This window comes from Ostrea edulis, chromosome 9 (genome assembly GCF_947568905.1).
Source record: "Ostrea edulis chromosome 9, xbOstEdul1.1, whole genome shotgun sequence".
Classification (NCBI taxonomy): Eukaryota; Metazoa; Mollusca; class Bivalvia; order Ostreida; family Ostreidae; genus Ostrea; species Ostrea edulis.
Window position 1 is genome coordinate 59,220,018 of NC_079172.1, and position 8,164 is coordinate 59,228,181.

An 8,164-nucleotide genomic window follows, 5' to 3' on the forward strand; every position below is an offset into this window, starting at 1 on the left:
AACGACGTCATAAACGAATGAAGGGAAAAGGATTTTACGTTAAGCATATTATGACGTCATAGATAATAACAGTAAACATATTTTACAGTAAGCTATTGAGAGCCGGTTTTAAAGTCTTAATAAAGTGTCTTTCTTTTTCTCGTCGGGAAATAGTATTTTCTGTAAGATCGGTAAAGTTGGCTACTAGTAACCAGCTACTAGTAACTGGCTACTTAAAAAGAGAAAAGTTGGCTACTAGTAGCCAGCTACTTGAACCAGGAAAAGTTAGCTACTAGTAGCCAGTTACTAGTAGCCAGCTACTAAAAGTATGAAAAGTTAGCTACTCGTAGCCAGCTACTACAAAATATAAAAGTTATAATTACTGATAGCTCGCTACCAGATAAAAGTTAATGAGTTTGAAAATTATTATCTATCAGATTTATTTCTAAAGAGGACGAGGAGTCGTATGAAATTTCATGCTCAATTATCCCCAATTACATAACATTGCAATGCAAAATATGAATAAACTTTTTCAACTGAGTGTTTACTTTAAAAGTGATACGGATTGAATTCAGACCTTCAATCATTTGATATACCATCCATTTTGAGATATCTGCTACTTTTACAATTTGATTCGAGTTACCCTGAAATTTCAACATAAGTGTGAATACCGTAAGAAACTTTATGTTTGACTTTATGTTTGTATTAGATATCTGACGAATTTACGACTATACATATGGCAAGAAGTGATAGATGGTGTTTTGGTACTCCACGAATTTTCAGATATCGCTCTTTAGGAAATCAGTTACTTATACATTTTGATTATCGGTACAATGAAATTTCAAGATCCGTGTGAATACCTTAAGGAACTCCGTGTTTATATCATAAATTTAACTAACTTACAACGATACGTATGGCAAGTAGTGATATTGGGTATCGTGATATGTCATCAATTTTCAGATATCACGCTTAAGGAAGTCAGCTACATATACCTTTTGATGGCAGGTAAACTGAAATTTCAAGTTTTTCGCAAATATCTTAAGGAACTCTGAGTTTGTATTAGATATCTGACGAATTTACAATTATCAAAGTGAAGAAGAGTGATATTAGGTATCTTGACATGCCATAAATTTCCAGATATCACGCTTAAGGAAGTCAGCTACTTATACCTTTTGATTCCTGGTATCCTGAAATTTCACGTTTTTCATAAATATCTTAAAGAACCCTGTGCTTGTATTAGATATCTGACGAGTTTACAACTATCCATGTGAAGTGGAGTGGTACTAGGTATCTTGATATGCCATTAATTTTGAGATACCACGCTTAAGGAAGTCAACTACTTATACCTTTTGATTGCAGGTAACCTGAAAATTAAAGTTTTTAGAAAATATATTAAGGAACTCCGTCTTTGTTTGAAATATCTGATTAATTTACCAATGCACATATGACAAAATCTGATACTAGGTATCTTGATATGCCATCATTTTTCAGATATCACGCTTAAGGAAGTCAGTTACATATACCTTTTGATGGCAGGTAAACTGAAATTTCAAGTTTTTCGCAAATATCTTAAGGAACTCTGTATTTGTATTAGATATCTGACTAATTTACAACTACCCACGTGAAGTGGTGTGATATTAGATATCTTGATATGCCAACAATTTTCGGATATCATACTTAACGAAGTCAGCTACTTATACCTTTTGATTCCTGGTAACCTGAAATTTCAAGTTTTCCGTAGATATCTTAAAGAACGCCTTGTTTGTATTAGATATCTGACTAATTTACAACTATCCATGTTAAGTGGAAGGGTATTAGATATCTTGATATGCCATCAATTTTCAGATATCACCCTTAAGGAAGTCAGCTACTTATACCTTTTGATTGCAGGTAACATGAAATTTCAAGTTTTCTATCAATATTTTAAGGAACTCTGAGTTTGTATTAGATATCTGACGAATTTACAATTATCAAAGTGAAGAAGAATGATATTAGGTATCTTGACATGCCATAAATTTCCAGATATCACGCTTAAGGAAGTCAGCTACTTATACCTTTTGATTCCTGGTAACCTGAAATTTCACGTTTTTCATAAATATCTTAAAGAACTCTGTGTTTGTTTTAGATATCTGACGAGTTTACAACTATCCATGTGAAGTGGAGTGATATTTAGTATCTTAATATGCCATCAAATTTTAGATATCACGCTTAAGGAAGTCAGCTACTTATACCTTTTGATTCCTGGTAACCTGAAATTTCACGTTTTTCATAAATATCTTAAAGAACTCTGTGTTTGTTTTAGATATCTGACTAGTTTACAACTATCCATGTGAAGTGGAGTGATATTTAGTATCTTAATATGCCATCAAATTTTAGATATCACGCTTAAGGAAGTCAGCTACTTATACCTTTTGATTGCAGGTAACATGAAATTTCAAGTTTTCTATCAATATTTTAAGGAACTCTGAGTTTGTATTAGATATCTGACGAATTTACAATTATCAAAGTGAAGAAGAATGATATTAGGTATCTTGACATGCCATAAATTTCCAGATATCACGCTTAAGGAAGTCAGCTACTTATACCTTTTGATTCCTGGTAACCTGAAATTTCACGTTTTTCATAAATATCTTAAAGAACTCTGTGTTTGTTTTAGATATCTGACGAGTTTACAACTATCCATGTGAAGTGGAGTGATATTTAGTATCTTAATATGCCATCAAATTTTAGATATCACGCTTAAGGAAGTCAGCTACTTATACCTTTTGATTGCAGGTAAACTCAAATTTAAAGTTGTTAGAAGATAGTTTAAGGAGCTCCTTGTTTGTTTTAGATATCTGATTAATTTACCAATGCACACATGACAAGATGTGATATTAGGTATCTTGATATGCCATCAATTTTCAGATATCAGGTTTAACGAAGTCAGCTACTTATACCTTTTGACTCTAGGTAGCCTGAAATTTCAAGTTTTTCATAAATATCTTAAAGAACTCTGTGCTTGTATTAGATATCTGACTAGTTTACAACTATCCATGTGAAGTGGAGTGGTATTAGGTATCTTGATATGCCATCAATTTTCAGATATCACCCTTAAGGAAGTCAGCTACTTATACCTTTTGATTGCAGGTAACATGAAATTTCAAGTTTTCTACCAATATTTTAAGGAACTCTGAGTTTGTATTAGATATCTGACGAATTTACAATTATCAAAGTGAAGAAGAGTGATATTAGGTATCTTGACATGCCATAAATTTCCAGATATCACGCTTAAGGAAGTCAGCTACTTATACCTTTTGATTCCTGGTATCCTGAAATTTCACGTTTTTCATAAATATTTTAAAGAACCCTGTGCTTGTATTAGATATCTGACGAGTTTACAACTATCCATGTGAAGTGGAGTGGTACTAGGTATCTTGATATGCCATAAATTTCTAGATATCACGCTTAAGGAAGTCAGCTACTTATACCTTTTGATTCCTGGTAACCTGAAATTTCAAGTTTTTCATAAATATCTTAAAGAACTCCTTGTTTGTATTAGATATCTGACAAATTTACAACTATCCATGTAAAGTGGAATGGTATTAGATATCTTGATATGCCATCAATTTTCAGATATCACCCTTAAGGAAGTCAGCTACTTATACCTTTTGATTACAGGTAACCTGAAATTTCAAGTTTTCAACAATAATTTAAGGAACTCTGAGTTTGTATTAGATATCTGACTAATTTACAACTATCCATATGAAGTGGAGTGGTATTAGGTATCTTGATATGCCATCAATTTTCAAATATCACCCTTGAGGAAGTTAGCTACTTATACTTTTTGATTCTAAGTAACCTGAAATTTGAAGTTTTCCGTAAATATCTTGAGGATCTCTTCGTTTGTATTAGATATCTGACTAACTTACAACCACCCACGTGAAGAAGAGTGATATTAGGTATCTTGATACCTATTATCATACCTCTTCACGTGGATAGTAGTTTACAGTCAGATATCTAACAGTTCCTTAAGCTATATACAAAACACTTTAAATTTCAAGATGTCTGGAATCAAAAGGTATAAGTAGCTGACTTCGTCGAACGTGATATCTCAAAATTGATTGCATATCAAGACAGTTCATATAAAGCTCTGTAATATCGGCAAAGATAAATTAGTCAAATATCTAACATATCTATCTGACAATTGATGGCATTTCAAGATACCTAATACCACTCCTCTTCAGGTTGAAAGTAGATAATTAGTCTGATATCTAATACAAACACACAGTTCCTTAAAAGATATCTACAAAACGTTTGAAATTTCAGGTAACCAGGAATCAAAAGGTCTAAGTAGCTAACTTCCTTAAGCGTGATATCTGAAAATTGATATCATAATAAGATACTTAATATCACTCCTTGTCATATGTGAGATGGTAAATTAGTGATATATCTAATACAAACGCAGAGTTCCTTAAGATATGTACGGAAAACTTGAAATTTCAGTCTACCTAGAATCAAATGGTATAAGTAGCTGACTTCCTTAAACGTGATATTAGAAAATTGATGGCATATCAAAATACCTAATATCACATCTTGTCATGTGTGCATTGGTAAATTAATCAAATATCTAAAACAAACACGGAGCTCCTTAAAATATTTTCTAAAAACTTGAAATTTCAGGTTACCTGCAATCAAAATGTACAAGTAGCTGACTTCATTAAGCGTGATATCTCAAAATTGTTGGCATATGAAGATACCTAATATCACACCTCTTCACGTGTATAGTTGTAAATTAGTCAGATATCTAATACAAATACAGAGTTCTTTAAGATATTTATGAAAAACTTGAAATTTGAGTTTACCTGCAATCAAAAGGTATAAGTAGCTGACTTCCTTAAGCGTGATATCTAAAAATTGATGGTATATCAAGACACCTAATATCAGTCTTCTTCACGTGGTTAATTGTAAATTAGTCAGATATCTAGTACAAACACAGAGTTCCTTGAGAAATTTTGAAGCTGTATTGCGTGTTTTATTTCATCCGATTTGTGGACTTTGGGTAAGCCATAGAAACAGCTTTCTTTCAAATCAAAATTTGTGATAAAATCCTCTTTAGAGTCCACAAATCGGATGAAATAAAACATCAAAATTGTGAATACATCACTTGTCTTAGACCCAAGGATTTGAAATTCCGCCCAATTGTAGGGGGGCCATCCGCCCCAACACAAAGACTTAGTAACTTGCTGGACATTATATTAAAACCTCTGTGTAATGAAGTCAACAGTTTTGTCCGTGATGATTTAGATTTCTTACGACACTTACCTGATAAGGTAAACGAGAACCCAATATTAGTAACGTTTGATGTTGTTAATTTATATACTAATATTACTTGTCCACTAGGACTTCAAGCACTAGGATATTGGATAGATAAACACCCAGAACAAATAGATGAACGTTTTTCTAAAGACTTTATTTTAGAGGCAACAGCACTTGTACTACAAAACAATGTTTTCACATTCAACAACAAACACTATCTTCAAGATAAAGGTACCGCAATGGGAACCAAAATGGCTCCAACATATGCCACACTTACACTCGGCTATTTAGAGGAATTATTATACCAAAAAGTTAAAAAATCATTTGATGAACAATTCGGTCTATATACTGTATAAGACAAAATTGGAAAAGATACTTGGATGATTGCTTCATTATTTGGAACAAAGACATTACGGATTTGAATAAATTTAAGAACATTCTAAACGAATTGGATATCAATTTAAAATTCACAATGGATTACAGTACATCTTGTATACCATTCCTGGATGTTTCTGTTATCAAAAAGGAGGATAAAATAATTACAGATATTTTTTACAAACACACGGACACTCACCAGTATTTACACTTTTCGTCCTCGCATCCAAGACACACAAAACGTGCCATACCTTACAACCTCGCCAGAAGAATATGTACCATCGTTAGCGAAGAACCTACCAGAGAACAACGTTTAGGGGAATTAAATAGTTATTTACAAAAACAGAATTATCCAATCAAACTTATAAACGACGGAATCAAGAAAGCCAGAGAACTCAATAGAGAAAATCTTATCAATAAATCCAAAATCAATCCCACAACAAATTCACACATTTTACCGTTTGTTACAACATACAACCCAAGGAACTCTAATGTTACACCTATCGTTCGGCAACTCAACGACCTACTAAAAACAGATGAAAAAATGGGGAAAATTATGAAGAAATATACTTTTATCAACAGCAAGAGACAACCGAAAAATCTTAGGAGACTGTTATGTAAATCTAATTTTCAGGAAAAGTCCAACAAATTTTTTTTCACCGTTACCAAATGTGACGATCGGCGATGCGGAACGTGCCCATACTTAAGGGAAGGAAGTTCGTTCGAATTTAACAACAAGGAATTTACGGTAAATTCAGATATGACGTGCTCCACCAAAAATTTAATTTATGTTATAACATGTGCTGGCTGTGGAAAACATTATATCGGTGAAACTGGAACTACTCTGCGAACTCGTATACGAGTTCATAAACAACACATTTCAGCACCCGAATACAGAAAAATTAAAGTTAGTGAACATATAGATGTGTGTGGCCACGGACAATTCAGTGTATTTCCGTTTTATAAACTGTATACAGAAAATACTATTTCCCGACGAGAAAAAGAAAGACACTTTATTAAGACTTTAAAACCGGCTCTCAATAGCTTACTGTAAAATATGTTTACTGTTATTATCTATGACGTCATAATATGCTAACGTAAAATCCTTTTCCCTTCATTCGTTTATGACGTCGTTATGTACGTGAAATGTTAGGACGCCTTTATGACGTCAAACCATTTCAAAACTATTTTAAAATGTAACGCCTGAGGATTATAAAATGAAAGCGCTTGCGTTCAATTTTTAACTTTGTGTACTGTTTATTCTATTTCTTTTAATATATATATATATATATATATATATATATATATATATATTATAAAATAATTATATTATCATATAATTCATGTACAGAACATATGAATATTACGATTGTAACATCGGATATTTGAATGTTTGATATTTAAACTGTTAATTGGTTTGTTGTGAACATGTTTTCAGCGTGTCATTACTTTTGATACCGTAGTTAGTGATATTTTGTTAAACCGAGCTTACCTCGTGTACCCGTGTTCTCTGTCTACGTTGTGACGATCGTTTCTCATAATGCATTGCGCATATTGTGCACAAGTTATTATCATATAATTCATTTGCATTATTTCTGTAAAATAACACTATGGTTAATTGTTTTATAGGCAGTGGTGTGTATTTACGGTGTTTGATTTCTTTATTTCTTTATTTTATAATGTGGGAATATTCTATTACTAGTTGAGATTACCAGTCAATTTTATTATATTACTGGTTGAGATTACCAGTCAATTTTATTATATTACTGGTTGAGATTACCAGTCGTTATCACCTCGGGTTTTTATTATTATTATTACTGGTTAAATACCAGTCTCTTGAATTTAAGTAGTCTTCCGAACTCGTTACTGGTTAATTTACCAGTCACTTGAATTACTGGTGTATATTTCCAGTCGATATAAATCTATGTAACTCAAGATTGTAAGTTCGTAGAATTTTCATTTAATTAAATTGCTATAAATCTCAGTAAATATGTGTTCAGAATAAACTTGTTATTTATTTAAATTACAAGACTTGATTCTTCTTTCTTTTACAAAGTTCTATTTATTATTTCAAAGTTCCAGTGCGTTAGTAGTCCGATGACGTTACAGAATATACAAGCTATACACAGGTCACTGCATTGTTCAAACAGTTCCAAAAAAAAAAAAAAATATGAAAAAATCCTCCTAGAATAATAAAAAGTGATCAAACAAAATATAACACGACAAATTATTCCTATATACATGACGATTGTACTGGTAAAAAATAAAACAAACAAAAGAAGGAAACACTACCGAAAGTAATTCAAGAGATACGAATATTTAATATCATTTATCTACAGGATCTTCACCACTAAAAGTCCAACATAGAGTAATACTAAAATAAATTGTCGATTCCCATCTATATCCATCTTTCCCAGTTGACATATCGAAATAACTGGTACGTTTTGCACTTGTTGTGTAAAACTTGCACTCAAATTGACACCTGTAACCTAGATTGTTCTAGAGCCTCTTG